The following is a 16565-nucleotide window of genomic DNA, read 5'->3' as shown; positions in this document are numbered from 1 at the left end:
ATGCTTCGGGTTTAAATAGAGTTCTTGGAGGTCAGAGAAAGGTTGTCAAGAGTTTGGGGTCGAGAGGAGGTCCAGAGAAGCAGAAATCAAGAGTTGATGAAACTCTGTTGTTGCTGCTGCTGATGATGAAGAACACCAAGAACACGAAGAATGGACCTGCAACAACAATCGTTTTTCTACAGTAATAACGACTCGCACCTGTGGGTCGTACATCATGCAGTCTTATTTTCCACAGCTTTTGCGACACAACGGCATCAATCTTATTTTTTCACTGAGGGTCGTAGGTCTCTGGTTTTATTGTATTTCTCATATTCTCATCATTTGTAAACCATTTTTGATCCATAATAAATTATTTTGAGAGCATTTTTACTATGATGAGTTAAACCCCAACACTGGGACGACGGAGGAGGCTGAGCTTCATACATGGGTAATTTTATTAATTCTTTTCATGATTTTTGCATTAATTTTAATTGAAATTATGATTTAAATTAATTAGTTGTGATTTGATTTGATGGGTCATGCTTAGCTTATATGATTTGATGTCCCATGCTTAACATTTACACCTAATATTTTGAGAATCTATCTTGGCAATAAATTAGAGTCGATATATTTAATATATTTTTCGAGCTATTATTGATAAAAGAATTATTATTTGAACCTTAAGAAATGAATTTGGCGTAATCCTAATCCCAGTACCTCTCTACCAATTTGTCAATATTATTGTATATATTTTTATTAAATCTAAAAATTTCATTTCCTTCAAAGTCTGAAACGAATCCTATTTACTACAACCCCATCAAAATCTTTAATCACAGAGTTTCCTCTGAATATGAACCAATCCAATCAACAGATTCAACATTCACAGTGACAGATTCAGACTGTCACACGCCAAAACTTAATGAAAGGAATCAAACTTTTACAGGGTTAATCGTATTTCTCGTAAAATTTTTACAACTTCTGTTTAAATTAATGCAGAAAGAATAAGCATATAAATTATAAGACCACTGTGTTGCTACATGTTTTTCACGCACAATTTTCTCTAACAATACTGGATCTACAAGAAAAAGTTCGCACTCGTCAGTAACATTTCTGAATTGTTAACCCAGTGAATAGAAAAATCATGGTATTGTTACCTCTATGAATTGGTAATTGTCACGCACGTAAGGTTCATAAGGTGCCAAATTAAACAAAAAGTCACCTACCTACTTCTCTAGCACTATGAACTAGATATCCTGTGTTGATTACACACGCCATATCCCTTCATGATCAATGCGAACGTACTAAAACTTTAGATATTATCATTGGATGAGTAGCAGCTTTTATAAGATGCCCACGAAGTGTTTTTAAGTAAGGCATGGCAGACCGTGAATGGTCCTGTCAATTCTCATATTGCTTATCGAGCTGTAATAACTGGTCTTGGCGCATGCAAGAAAACGATCAATCATATGGTCCCCCACACATCAATTCATCTTGTTTTCTGATAAACTTTTTTTTCATTACTTCAATTCAAAACTCCCCATTTTATCTGTGATCCTGTTTTGTCATAAAAGATGCTAGTTTTATTGATATATAAGGTGAAACTATGAAAGGAAAATGAAATGCAAATTGAAATTCAGTACCTCATAGTTTTCATCTTCCTCAATTCTTCCACTTTCTCTTGAATTCGATATCAGCGTAGAAAGATGAGTGCAGCGCAAGATGGAGAAGCATGGCACATGCATTACTATCTAGCTCAGTTGCATTTCTCTCTTCATATAATGAAGAACAACAAGTCAGTAAGTTCTTCATGTGCCATTCTTTTCCATCACGACCACTCTATTTAGTCATAGAAACAGCCCGCAGCGGCGGAGATTAGTTGTGATCCATTTATCTTCTGCATATGATCCAGAAAAGGTGAAACCAGTTCGCAGGTACATTTATTTTTTCTACTTCTAAATTGGGTAAGACAGAAATTGCAGAAGAGAAAATGCACATAAGACAGGAAATATCTTATGTTCATATGGTTTCCAACACTTAACATGACAATGAATGATCCAACAAATTACATAAGCAACATAGTGGTATATCACCGGCAAGTATGTCGGTCAGATCCTTTCTGTTTCGATTTCAAGAATTGGAAATTGTCCAATAAATCGGGTAAGCTACTCAGCTAGTAGCAATGTTTCTGAAAAACATACTAATTAGGCATAAAAAATGATATGAGATAATTGGTCATTCTAGATAGACAAATCTAATGAAATTTTCTACAACTCAATTCATGCCAATTGTTATACATATTTGTTATTTCACTTTACGATCTATCTATCAATCTATCTACCATGGCGACAAATCCGATAAATCAGTCGAAAAATATAACAATAAGATCAACAATCAAATCCTGATCAACAAGTCCAGGAAACATAGTTACTCTTAATTTTCTCCTCCTGTTGTCAACTTCCCCAACTTGTAAAATAAACTCGCCTGCATATAAAATAAATCAAAATCAGACATATAAACATCTAAATTCAGAAAGAATAAGCATAATTGCTTAGTACATAGAATTATTTATCGCAGTCACATCAGAAAGACCCATGTAATCCAATTGAGAACATAGAATAAGCATAATTGCTTGGAAATTGGAACAAATTATGCTGCTGTATATTAAGCCAATTGAGAATCAGGGGAAAAACCCATGTAATCAGATACATAAATGAGATCATAAAATTGATGAGAACGCCAATTTAAACACTACTAACTGTCTAAGAGTCCCAGAAGTAAGCATTTCAGTGACAAGATTGATATTCCTCTTTGCTGTATCAAGTTATCAACCCAAGAAGTATAAAATTTCATGATATTTTTATTTTTCAATATCTTGAGAAGATGGATTTCACAGTATAATCTCTCAAGATCTTCAGGACTTTGTAAGAAATCATATACCTTGACTTGATTCCAAGCAACTTCAATCCATTCCTACTCATCAAACCCTTAATACCTAAAATCAATTAACAAAACCAAAAATCAACTAAAATCAAAATTTAACAAGCTCCAGTTTTCCAAAATCCCGAAAGTTTCAGCCTTTTTAGAAATTTCATAAAAGGGGCCTAGAGATTTTTTCATACACTGTCTTTGAAGCACCTTTACCAAGGATTTCATTGTACTGCAAAAAAAAAAGTTAAATGAAAAAGAGAAAGAAAGAATGTAACAAAAATGAGAAGAGACGGAGGAGAAGTGGGAACTACGGCTGCGGAGTGCGGACGGAGAAGACGAAAGAAATAGAAATCTAGGGTTTTCAGGTTTTTATACCTAGGGCAGGAGAAGAGACACGCGGCATAAATAGAAGAGCGGGTTAACGGGTTAACCCGCGGTTTCACGGTCTGGGCCGGGTTAACCGGTTTCTCGACGGGTCACCATTTCTCCAATCCGAACCCGGCTTGTTTATAAACCAGCCAGTCCGGGTTTTTCACGGGCCGGGAATGGATTAACCCGCGGGTTTCGACTTGTTTGTCAGCTCTATAATGGAGTTCTAAATGCTGAAATGGGGGAATGCATGGCGATACGAGAAGCTCTGAGTTGGGCTAAAAGATTGCAGTGCTCAATGATTCAAGTGGAGGCTGATGCACAACTTGTTATTCAATCAATAAACGGAGTCTCATTACTCGTACAATGGGAAAACCGAAATCTCATTAAAGAAATCAAACATTTGGCTTTAAGTTTTACTAAGTGTACTTTTTCTTTCACTAAGCGTGAGAATAACCATGTAGCTGATAATATTTCTAGAACTGTTTGAGAATCAGCTACTTGCATTGAAACTACTTTAGATTTTTCTGCTTCTGTTTGTGATCTTCTGGCAAAGGATCAAAACAATATTTCTCCCTAATAACCAAAATTTTAGTTTATCAAAAAAAAAAAAAAAAAAAAAAAACAGAGCGTGAAGCTCCAATTTAAGAACATAAAGCATGCTAAAACTTATAATTCAAAAAAAAAAAGATCTGGTAGACTGGTACAAATGAAACTGATAATTACAACATCACACGATATTGAGGCTTAACACACAACTGTAAGTGCATATCACGCGACGTCAAGAAGAATAAGTAGCTAGTTCGACGCCCTTGAAATGCCACTCATGGTAGTTTTGACTTTCTTCAGAATCCGGTGATACTCAAAGAATAAGGAAGACTGATCACCATCAAGACCACTTCTGGTTGCCCTTTTACTACCACTAAGATTATTACATGGGCTTCCACCTATGATGAGATCAAACCCACCTAATTCATATATCAAATTTTCCAACTTCTCATTGCTCAACTTAAACACATCGTCAATCTCGATTAGGTTTCCTTTTTGATTGGTCGACTTCCACCAGTTCTGGAGAACGTCTCGTGATTTAGAACTTTCAACAGAGACAACATTTTTCAGATGGATCCCTAATCGGTGTAGAGCCACTTCAGCGCCTCCAATACCCGAAAAAAGAGAAAGAACAGTGATTCCATATGGGTACATTATCTTCAAAACAGATAGGTGATAGGAAACTGTATCGACTTGGAATGAGTTTCCAAGTCCCTCAAGCCTTGCGGTGTTACTTATTCCACGTGTGTGGTTATCTGGGAACCCCAAGAGTGATTCAATCTCACTAGCTTCTAAAGTAAAGGAGCGACCTTATTCTTTCCTACCCATATCAGGTTCCAAGACTTGCATTTCCCCATGATTTTATCCACAAGTCCACGAGATGGCTCACTATTGCACTTCTCAAGATCCTTTTGTATCTTATTTATCATTATTGAGCTCGCAGTTTTTGTGAGCAAGCAATTTAACTTATCACGTGTGTCCCATGATGGCCACCAGACTCTTGTCTTAGGAAAGGCTTCGAATATTGTCTGTGGGGCAATTGGTATGAGTTGCATTCTATTGGCAATGGGTAGATTATGTATGTAACCTCTTGGTCTTGATGCCGGAGAGAAATATTTCGAATTGACAAATTCAGGCTGAATATTGAATAAGTAACTCGAAATTCTTGGCCACGTACCTTTAGGAGCATGGGCCACATTCTCATAATAAAAATAAGGAGGTCCCGAAGCTTCATCTGGAATCAATCTATGTTGCAAACAAAGATGGCCTGGAACTCCAAATCCAATCATAGGTTTTGGGATAACAAACTTATCTACCTCTTCGGTGTCTTGCTCCTTCTTTTCCTTTCTCCTCTTATGGTCAGGTCTCTTCTTCTTAAGCTGATTGTAGTGGAATGCATTTCGTTGTTGCTATAAATCAAGGAACACTACACCAAAACCAGGATTTTGTAACAGCGCAACCTGTCACAGTTTATTTTTCAGTCACAGATACACCTGTGATAAGTCCTGCAACAGTTATAACTGTTATTAAATTTTTTATTCGTGATAATAATTAGGAATATTAAATTCTTTTATTAGTCACAATAATATTTGTTGACAATTTTACAGACAATCACAATTATAATTCAAAGTGATGATTCCACCCAAATATTTCACCACATCTAAAACAACCCCAAAATTATAACACTTTGAATTTTACTTGTCACTAATTTTCCCACATTTGTACAAACTAACAATTATATTTCATTTCTATAAATCAAAATACATTTTTCTTTTTCTTTTTAATTTTCTTAATATTAGAAAACAGGATCAAGACCAAGTCAACAAGTCATGACTTTATAGAAATTTGACTTTGACATATCTGCTTCTTCCGAAGACGGTGAAAATTACCAGACTACCCTTATCGGATGACCAGACTACCCTTATCGGAAATAAGTAAAGTAAATATTACAGACTGTTAAAATGAGCACATTACCCTTAATGGAAAAAAGAGCAACAAAATATTATGCATGACTACCCTTATCAGAAATAAGTGAAGTAAATATTATAGACTATGAAAATGACCACTTTACCCTTATTGGAAACATATGCAATAATATTATGGAGATTGTGAAAATGACCAGACTACCCTTATCGGAAATAAGTAAAGTAAATATTACAGACTGTGAAAATAACCATACAACGCATATAAGAAATAAGTAAAGTAAATATTACAGTCTGTGAAAATGACCATTTTACCTTTACTGGAAATAAGTGCAATAAATATTATGGAGACTGTGAAAATGACCAGACTACCCTTATCGGAAATAAGTAAAGGAAATATTACACATTTTGAAAACGACCATATTACCCTTACTATGAAAATAACCATATTACCCTTACTAGAAATAAGTGCAATAAATATCATGCAGACTATGAAAATGACTATATTACCCTTACTAGCAATAAGTGCATTAAATATCGTGGAGACTGTGAAAATGACCAAACTACCCTCATCGGAAATAAATAAAGTAAATATTACATACTATGAAAATGACTATTTTACCCTTACTGAAATAAGTATTATAAATATTCTGGAGACTATGAAAATGACCAGACTACCCTTATCAGAAATAAGTAAAGTAAATATTACAGACTGTGAAAATGACCATATTACCCTTACTGGAAATAAATGCAATAAATATCACGGGGACTATGAAAATGACCAAACTACCCTTATCAAAAATAAGTAAAGTAAATATTACAAACTGAAAATGACCATATTACTCTTACTGGAAATAAACGCAATAAATATCTTGGAGACTATGAAAATTACCAAACTACCCTTATCAAAAATAAGTAAATTAAATATTATAGACTATGAAAATGACCACTTTACCCTTATTGGAAACATATGCAATAATATTATGGAGATTGTGAAAATGACCAGACTACCCTTATTGGAAATAAGTAAAGTAAATATTACAGACTGTGAAAATGACCATATTACCCTTACTGGAAATTAGTGCAATAAATATTATTGGGGGTGTGAAAATGACCAGACTACCCTTATTAAAAATAAGTAAAGTTAATATTTCAGACTGTGAAAATGACCATATTACCCTTACTAGAAATTAATGCAATAAACATCATGGAGACTATAAAATGACAAAACTGCCCTTATCAAAAATAAGTCAAGTAAATATTATAGCCTGTGAAAATGACAATTTTACCCTTGCTGGAAATAAGGTAATAAATGTTATGGAGACTGTAAAAATGACCAAATTACCCTTATCGGAAATAAGTAAAGTAAATATTACAAACTATGAAAATGACCAGACCACCGTTATCGGAATTAGTAAAGTAAATATTACAGTATGCCAAAATGACCATTTTACCCTTAGGAGAAATAAGTGCAATAAATGTTATGGAGCCTGTCAAAATGACCAGACCACCCTTATCGGAAATAAGTGCAATAAATATCACACAGACGTGAAAATGACCATACTACCCTTATTGGAAATTAGTCAAATAAATATTATGGAGACGTGGAAATGACCAGACTATCCTTATCGGAAATAAGTAAAGTAACTATTACAAACTAAGAAAATGACCATATTACCCTTAATGGGAATTAGTGCAATACTGTGAAAATGACCAGACTACCCTTATTAAATATAAGTAAAGTTAATAATTCAGACTGTGAAAATGACCATATTACCCTTACTAGAAATTATTGCAACAAATATCATGGAGACTATAAAAATGACTGAACTGCCCTTATCAAAAATAAGTAAAGTAAATATTATAGTCTGTAAAAATGACCATTTTACCTTAGTGGAAATAAGTGCAATAAATGTTATGAAGACTGTGAAAATGACTAGACAACCCTTGTCGGAAATACGTAAAGTAAACATTACAAACTGTGAAAATGACCATATTACCCTTAATGGAAATTAGTGCAATAAATATTATGGAGACTGTGAAAATGACTAGACTATCCTTATCGTAAATAAGTAAAGTAAATATTACATATTATGAAAATGACCATATTACCCTTATTGGAAATTAGTGCAGTAAATATTACAAATACTGTGAAAATGACCATTTTACCCTTACGGTCGTAAGGATATAATGGTCATTTTCCAGCAAGGGTAAAATGGTCATTTGCACAGTCTATAATATTTAGTTAACTTATTTCCCATAAGGGTAGTCTGGTCATTTTCTTTGTCACCAGGATATTTATTGCACTAATTTCTAGTAAGGGTAATTTGGTCATTTTCACTGTCAGTGATATTTACTTTACTTATTTCCGATAAGTGTAGTCTGGTCATTTTCACATTCTCCATAACATTAATTGCACTTATTTCCCCTAAGGGTAAAATGATCATTTTCACAGACTGTAATATTTACTTTACTCATATCCGAAAAAGGTGGTCTGGTCATTTTCACAGTCTCCATAATATTTATTGCAGTTATTTCCAGTAAGGGTAGTAGGGTCATTTTCACTGTATATAATATTCACTTTACTTATTTCCGATAAGGATAGTCTGGTCATTTTGACAGTCTCCATAATATTTATTGCACTTATTTCCAGTAAGGTTAAAATAGTCATTTTCACAGTCTGTAATATTTACATTACTTATTTTTGATAAGGGTAGTCTGGTCATTTTCACAGTCTCCAAAATATTTATTTGACTAATTTCCAATAAGGGTAGTATGGTCATTTTCACCGTCTGTGTGATATTTATTGCACTTATTTCCAATAAGAGTAGTTTGGTCATTTTGACAGTCTCCATAACATTTATTGCACTTATTTCCCCTAAGGGTAAAATGGTCATTTTAGCAGACTGTAATATTTACTTTACTCATATCCGATAACGGTGGTTTGGTCATTTTCACAGTCTCCATAATATTTGTTGCACTTATTTCTAGTAAGGGTAGTATGGTCATTTTCACTGTCTGTAATATTCACTTTACTTATTTCCGATAAGGATAGTCTGGTCATTTTGACAGTCTCCATAATATTTATTATACTTATTTCTGGTAAGGGTAAAATAGTCATTTTCACAGTCTGTAATATTTACTTTATTTATTTTTTTATAAGGGTAGTCTGGTCATTTTCACAGTCTCCATAATATTTATTTCACTAATTTCTAGTAAGGGTGGTATAGTCATTTTCACCGTCTGTGCGATATTTATTGCACTTATTTCCAATAAGGGTAGTATGGTTATTGTCATTATCTCAATGATATTTATTGCACTAATTTCTAGTAAGGGTAATATGGTCATTTTCATTGTTCGTACTATTTATTTTACTTATTTCCGATAAGGGTAATATGGTCATTTCGTCTTTATTTCATCCGAACGAGAAACTCAGGTCTAACTCTAGTAGTCTGATATATTTCGTCTTCAGTTCATCCGAACGTGAAACTCAAGTCTAACTCTAGTAATCTTTGAACTTGTGATGTTCGAATCTGATATATTTCGTCTTCAGTTCATCTGAACGAGAAACTCAGGTCTAACTCTAGTAATCTGATATATTTCGTCTTCAGTTCATCCGAACGAGAAACTCATGTCTAACTCTAGCAATCTTTGAACCTGTGATTTTCCAATCTGATATATTTCGTCTTCAGTTCATCGGAACGAGAAACTTAGGTCTAACTCTAGTAATCTTTGAACCTGTGATGTTTGAATCTGATATATTCGTCTTCAATTCATCCGAACGGGAAACTCAATTCTAACTCTAGCAATCTTTGAACCTGTGATGTTCGATTCTGATATATTTCGTCTCCAGTTCATCCGAAAGAGAAACTCAGGTCTAACTCTAGTAATATTTGAATCTATGATGTTCAATTCTGATATATTCGTCTTTAATTCATCCGAATGGGAAACTCAGGTCTAACTCTAGCAATATTTGAACCTGTGATGTTCGAATCTGATATATTTTGTCTCCAGTTCATCCGAACGAGAAACTCAGGTCTAACTCTAGCAATCTTTGAACCTGTGATGTTCGAATCTGATGTATTTCGTCTCCAGTTCATCCGAAAGAGAAACTCAGGTCTAACTCTAGTAATATTTGAATATATGATGTTCAATTCTGATATATTACGGCTCCAGTTCATCTGAACGAGAAACTTAGGTCTAACTCTAGTACTATTTTGAACCTGTGATGTTCAAATTTGATATATTTCGTCTTCAGTTCATCCGAACGAGAAACTCAGGTGTAACTCTAGAAATCATTGAACCTGTGATTTTCCAATCTGATATATTTCGTCTTCAGTTCATCCGAACGAAAAACTCAGGTGTAACTCTAGTAATCTGATATATTTCGTCTTCAGTTCATCCGAACGGGAAACTCAAGTCTAACTCTAGTAATCTTGAACTTGTGATGTTCGAATCTGATATATTTCGTCTTCAGTTCATCTGAACGAGAAACTGAGGTCTAACTCTAGTAATCTGATATATTTCGTCTTCAGTTCATCCGAACCAGAAACTCAGGTCTAACTCTAGCAATCTTTGAACCCGTGATTTTCCAATCGGATATATTTCGTCTTCAGTTCATCCGAACGAGAAACTTAGGGATAACTTTAGTAATCTTTGAACCTGTGATGTTCAATTCTGATATATTTCGTCTCTAGTTCATCCGAACGAGAAACTCAGGTCTAACTCTAGTAATCTGATATATTTCGTCTTCAGTTCATCCGAACGAGAAACTCAGGTCTAACTCTAGCAATCTTTGAACCTTTGATATTCAATTCTGACATATTTCGTCTCCAGTTCATCCGAACGAGAAACTTAGGTCTAACTCTAGTAATCTTTGAACCTGTGATGTTCAATTCTGAGATATTTCGTCTTCAGTTCATCCAAACGAGAAACTTAGGTCTAACTCTAGTAATCTTTGAACCTGTGATGTTCAATTCTGATATATTTCGTCTCCAGTTCATCCGAAAGAGAAACATCGGTCTAACTCTAGTAATATTTGAACCTGTGATGTTCAATTCTGATATATTCCGTCTCCAGTTCATCCGAACGAGAAACTCAGGTCTAACTCTAGTAATCTGATATATTTCGTCTTCATTCATTCGAAAGAGAAACTCAGGTCTAACTCTAGCAATATTTGAACCTGTGATTTTCCAATCTGATATATTTCGTCTTCAGTTCATCTGAACGAGAAACTCAGGTCTAACTCTAGTAATCCGATATATTTCGTCTTCAGTTCATCCGAACGAGAAACTCAAGTCTAACTCTAGCAATCTTTGAACCTGTGATTTTCCAATCTGATATATTTCGTCTTCAGTTCATCCGAACGAAAAACTAAGGTCTAACCCTAGAAATTTTTGAACCTGTGATGTTTGAATATGATATATTCGTCTTCAATTCATCCGAATGGGAAACTCAGGTCTAACTCTAGCAATATTTGAACCTGTGATGTTCGAATCTGATATATTTCGTCTCCAGTTCATCCGAACGAGAAACTCAGGTCTAACTCTAGCAATCTTTGAACCTGTGATGTTCGAATCTGATGTATTTCGTCTCCAGTTCATCCGAAAGAGAAACTCAGGTCTAACTCTAGTAATATTTGAATCTATGATGTTCAATTCTGATATATTACGGCTCCAGTTCATCTGAAAGAGAAACTTAGGTCTAACTCTAGTACTCTTTGAACCTGTGATGTTCAAATTTGATATATTTTGTCTCCAGTTCATCTGAACGAGAAACTTAGGTCTAACTCTAGTAATCTTTGAATATGTGATGTTCAATTTTGATATATTTCGTCTCTAGTTCATCCGAACGAGAAACTCAGGTCTAACTCTAGTAATCTGATATAATTCTTCTTCAGTTCATCCGAACGAGAAACTCAAGTCTAACTCTATCAATCTTTGAACCTGTGATTTTCCAATCTGATATATTTCGACTTCAGTTCATTTGAACGAGAAACTCAGGTCTAACTCTAGTAATCTGATATATTTCGTCTTCAGTTCATCCGAACGAGAAACTCAGGTCTAACTCTAGCAATCTTAGAACCCTGTGATTTTCCAATCTGATATATTTCGTCTTCAGTTCATCCAAATGAGAAACTCAGGTCTAACTCTAGCAATCGTTGAACCTGTGATTTTCCAATCTGATATATTTCGTCTTCAGTTCATCCGAACGAGAAACTCAGATCTAATGATTTCTAAATATATTTTTGTATATTTCGGAACTCGTGTTTGTCTTAATGATTTCCAAATATATTTTTTTATTCTTACTACTCATTTCTTATACTTCCCAAAGCTTTAAACGATATCACATGGTGATCCACTTATTATTGAAACTAGAGAACCGTTCATAAATTTTGCTTTTGACACATGGCAAGAAGCTAACCATCAGATATTCTTGGACCAATTACATCGGTGTTATAGGGAATTATCGTCTGGCTATACCACACAATAACTGAGTTAAGGTACTTGTACGAAACGCACAAATAAGAAATCGCGTGCCTACATCTCCTTGGCTAGTTACTCGAGGTAGGTTTTATTATACTCCACATATCTCTAGAAGAAAGAGAATATCAATCAACCTTATCTCTTTTTCATTCTCCTCTCCTCTGCATCTCACCCTCTCACCTCCCTTTCCTCTCGTTTCTTCGTCCCTGATCACTTTATTGATGAGGTTTTATTTAGTGATTTCGATGCGTTTATGAGTGGATCTGGTAATTGGTTTTGTCATCAGAGAGTATCTCGATTTTCCGTTCGATTCTCCCATCAAGATAAATTTCTTCTCTATATATCTCTTCTGAGGATCTCTTCTGAGGTTTGTTGGATCTTCTCATATTTGTTGAGAAAACAAATCAAGGATTCACAACTTTTATGTTTCTTCATTTGATTTCATGGAGTTTAAATCATGGTATTGGTTTTAATTTAAGTTTTATGATCTCAGTTTTGAGTTAGGTTATTATATTTGTGTTTGTCTGAACAGTATTTCATCATTCAGATCTGAAATTTGTGGGATTTATAATGATTTTGGTTTGTGATTTTTTCAGATATTGAGTAGATTAGTCGAAAGCTGAGAAGCAGGAACAATTAGAGGTTTATTTCTTTGATTGCATAAGTCTGTCTAATTTATTTGTATTTGGTCTCTGAAATGTTTGTTTTTTGTTTTTGTTTTGAGTGATCCAACTCTTGGAATCGGCAGTAAATGCTTCTAATGACTCTTGGGTTTTGAGGTGATATGGTACATTTGATTAATTAGCATTTTATTTTCTCAAAATCTATGCTACCAGATCATGTTAAGATAACTGTGGTTGAATTCCATTTAGGGTTCTGGTGATGATGGTGTGGTGGTGCTGATGAGAAAAAAGAGTAATCTGTTTTAGTTGAAAGATGTGAGGTGAGGTTAGTTTAATAAGTGGGTTCTATTTTTCTGGGTTTTAGTTTTAGTTTTCAATTGAAAATTTGTTTTTTTTTTTGTTGATTGGTTTAATTGTGTGTTAGTTTTCTCTTCTGCAGTTTGGCCTCGTACTTTAAGGAAATTGAGGTGTGGAAACAAAAGACAATCTTGAATAGAAGACCAACATAACTGCACATTAAGTAGAGAAAAAGCCTGAAAGTACAGAAAAAGGGTAAAATTATTATTGCATTCTTTATTTACTTCAGTAATGGTAGGGCTGCGATGTTGGTGTTGCATGATAATCTTGCAGGCTGTGGTTTAGTCTTGGGACTTGTTGGTTTTAACTTGATTAGGTTATTTGTTTTAAGAAAGAAGTTGCATTCCTAATTATATTTTTTTTGGTAAGTCATCCTTGGATTTCAGAACTACAATGATATAACAGTACCTACTGATATTCTAATATTTAGGCTCATGAAATCCTGTATGCGCTCATCATATCTATATAAAGTTACATTAAGAGTGAGTACTTTAATATTCTCGAAATTTGTTTTATTATTGATCATGTCTCATAATTTGGTTTGTCCACTACCCTTGCTTTTCTGGCATTGTCCAAGAAATTGACTGTAGATGAACTCTTTTATCCGAAGGAGTAGTTTTTACTGTTAGAACATAACTTTGGGGAATATCTGGACGGTAAGTTGAAGAAAGAAAGAACAGATAGAGCACTTATTTGGTTTATGATTACCAGGTCTCCTTTGAAAGATTACACCAATCATTATTGTCCAGCTGGATTGTAAATATGCATATGTTAACTAACGTCTTGTGCTTCTGTAATTTGAATCAGGTGTGGATGAAACAGGACATGATGTTGCACCATAGATGTTACTAAGTAAGTTTGTTTTCTTTCACTTAGTATTTGTGTGCTTACAAGGTGACCAAAATGCCCAGAGTGGTTTAGTGCAATGATATGCTAATAGCGCACTTTTGCAGTGGCATGTTGTGGCTTAGTGCAATGGATCTGCTATTGTGTGTCTGTAAGAGAGTATGTAAGAGGAGTAGAGCATTAACATGTGTCTGCAGTTAACCATTACTCTTTCTTATGTTCTGCAATTCACTTTTGCTCATGTAATTCTTCATTCTGCATCCTTTATTTTTTGAGGTATTGGATTTGTCAGTCATGAATATACTTGAAAGTTAGATACGTTATTTATTTGAGACACTGAATATGTTCTTATGGTTTTCATAGTGATACTTGGTATAATTTAGTAATTGTTGGGAAGTTGATGGGTAATGGCTTTAGTGAATGATGCTATCAATCCCTTGTTAACCCTGACATGTATTAGAATTATTATCTTTCGCTCACATAATATTAATGTATAGAGTTAATATAATAAGTAGGTATCCTAGATTATGGATTTCGTATGTTATTATTGTGCAAGATTGATAGAACTGAGAAGTATGTATTGTGTCTATTGCAGGTATCTTGCCTACACCTTGAAGTATGCAATTTTGACCAAGATGGATGTTCTGATCTTGAGCATAGGAGTCCCTAGTTAATTAGATCCTCCTCCAGTTGAGAAGGTAAACATTTCATGGACTTGGTAGTTGGTCGCCTAAAATTATATAATTATCTTTTCAGAAAAACCTTGATAAACTTGGTTGCTTGTATCGATTTCCGTTGTGTCAGACATTGTTCGATATTATTTACTCTTGCTTGTATAAGTTATCTCTAAAACTAATTTATTTACTCTTGCTTGTATAAGTTATCTCTAAAACTAAATGCATTGATTGTTATTTGCAGGAAGTAGTGGATACTCTTATTTGTATGAGAGACTTTGGCATGCAGGAATTATAGTAAGTTCATAGATTACTCATTTTGAATACAATGCATTCTATGAGGGAAGTTGTTTTATGGCTCACGTGTTTTCTTGTTTAAGTTTTATTCACTGAATATATGGGGATTAGTTTGGTTGCTTCATTAGGTTACATAACTTATTCTTTTCAAAGTTCAATGTAGTTTAATTTATATTTTTTCCCAATTCATAGCTGAAGTAAGGTGCCATAGCATGCAGCCATACATAATAGAGAGTAATTGTAAATGTCTTCCAAAAACCTTGTGGTTTACTTTTTGCCAACAATGTCGTATTTAAGGTTTTGAGAGTCCAATATTTTTTCGTGTTAGCTGAAGCAATAGTTCAGAAGTAAATATTAAATTTTACAAGTACATATATAAGTTGATGTTACCATGTGTGTTTGAGTTTTAAGGGACCTCTTTTCACGTTATTGTAAAGTAAAAGAAGTTGCAGTAATCCTTGTCCCTTTTGCTAATTCGCATCTATTTGATTTCAGTATTGGATCAGTCACTTGGAAATACCTACGACAACCTACCTCTTTTTCCCTTTTCCTCTAGATATTAATCGAATGAGTTTCCATTTTCTTATGAATCAATTGTAGTGCCGTCCTGCAACAGGAATTCAGGTTCAAAACGACCTGCAATATATATATAATTTTTTTTTGACTCTTGACCACTGAACTCATAATGTAGGATAGAAATAATGAACACCAATCATGTTCATCTACATTCCCCTATTATTTATTCTTGGTGGTGCTATAGCATATTATTGTTCCTGATATTCATTTATTAGAAGTAGCTGATATGAGCTTCACATCTTGTGGTGGTCATTCTGCTTCACATCTAGTAGTAGTGAAGCAGCATTTAAAGAGCACATCTGTCTGTTGTTTGCGTCATTAACTAATATCTATACTCAATTTTTATTATTGGACATGTCAGGAGTACTAGATGCCAATGCTGAAACTGGTGCATCCAAAGAGAACTAAGTGCTTTTGTTCTTGATCTTGGTTGTGCTCTTCAGGTATTTCCACTCCAAATCTTAGGTGTTTGAGCTTTGGAGTTGAGCATCCAGCTTCTTAAGTTGATAGATACATTTGTCATGCCTGTGACCTATATTCTTGTACCAACTAAGCAGCTGGAGAGGATTTTGTTTTTGTCCGAGAGTACTTGAATAAGATTAAATTGTTTTTGGGTAGATTTCATAATGATAATGAATATAAGTATTCCTTCGTATTTGTGTTTCCGTAATGAATGTATGGATGAAATGATGGTGGATAGGTTGCATATTGAAAAGAAGAAACTGCAATTGTGGTTGTATTTCAAGACTGTAAACTGAAAGTGCAGGTCTACGATAATGACCTATAAGCTGGAAGTCCAGGTCCATCAAAATGATCTGGGCTACCCTTTTTTTTGGATTGTAATAGAGAGAATTGTCACGGTTATAACTGTGACACAAATTGTGAAGAAAAAATAACACGCGTCATCATCTTACCGTTGTTACAATTGAGAGTGACACTTTAATCGCTATAAAGCCGTGA

General features: G+C 34.2%; 1 long non-coding RNA gene and 1 pseudogene across 1 annotated transcript; one reads left to right on the top strand and one right to left on the bottom strand.

Annotated features, from left to right (window-relative positions):
* Nucleotides 1–3945: 3945 nt before the first annotated feature.
* LOC113327860 lies at nucleotides 3946–7970 on the bottom strand (annotated as a pseudogene).
* A 5864-nt stretch (nucleotides 7971–13834) lies between these two features.
* On the top strand, nucleotides 13835–14670 carry LOC113328425. Its single transcript, XR_003349397.1, has 3 exons — nucleotides 13835–13868; nucleotides 14020–14064; nucleotides 14654–14670. It is a non-coding gene; the product is annotated as an uncharacterized LOC113328425 (long non-coding RNA).
* Nucleotides 14671–16565: the final 1895 nt, after the last annotated feature.

The sequence above is a fragment of the Papaver somniferum genome, unplaced genomic scaffold, assembly GCF_003573695.1.
Source record: "Papaver somniferum cultivar HN1 unplaced genomic scaffold, ASM357369v1 unplaced-scaffold_107, whole genome shotgun sequence".
In the NCBI taxonomy this organism is placed as follows: domain Eukaryota; kingdom Viridiplantae; phylum Streptophyta; class Magnoliopsida; order Ranunculales; family Papaveraceae; genus Papaver; species Papaver somniferum.
This window is presented reverse-complemented; position numbering and strand designations above follow the sequence as displayed.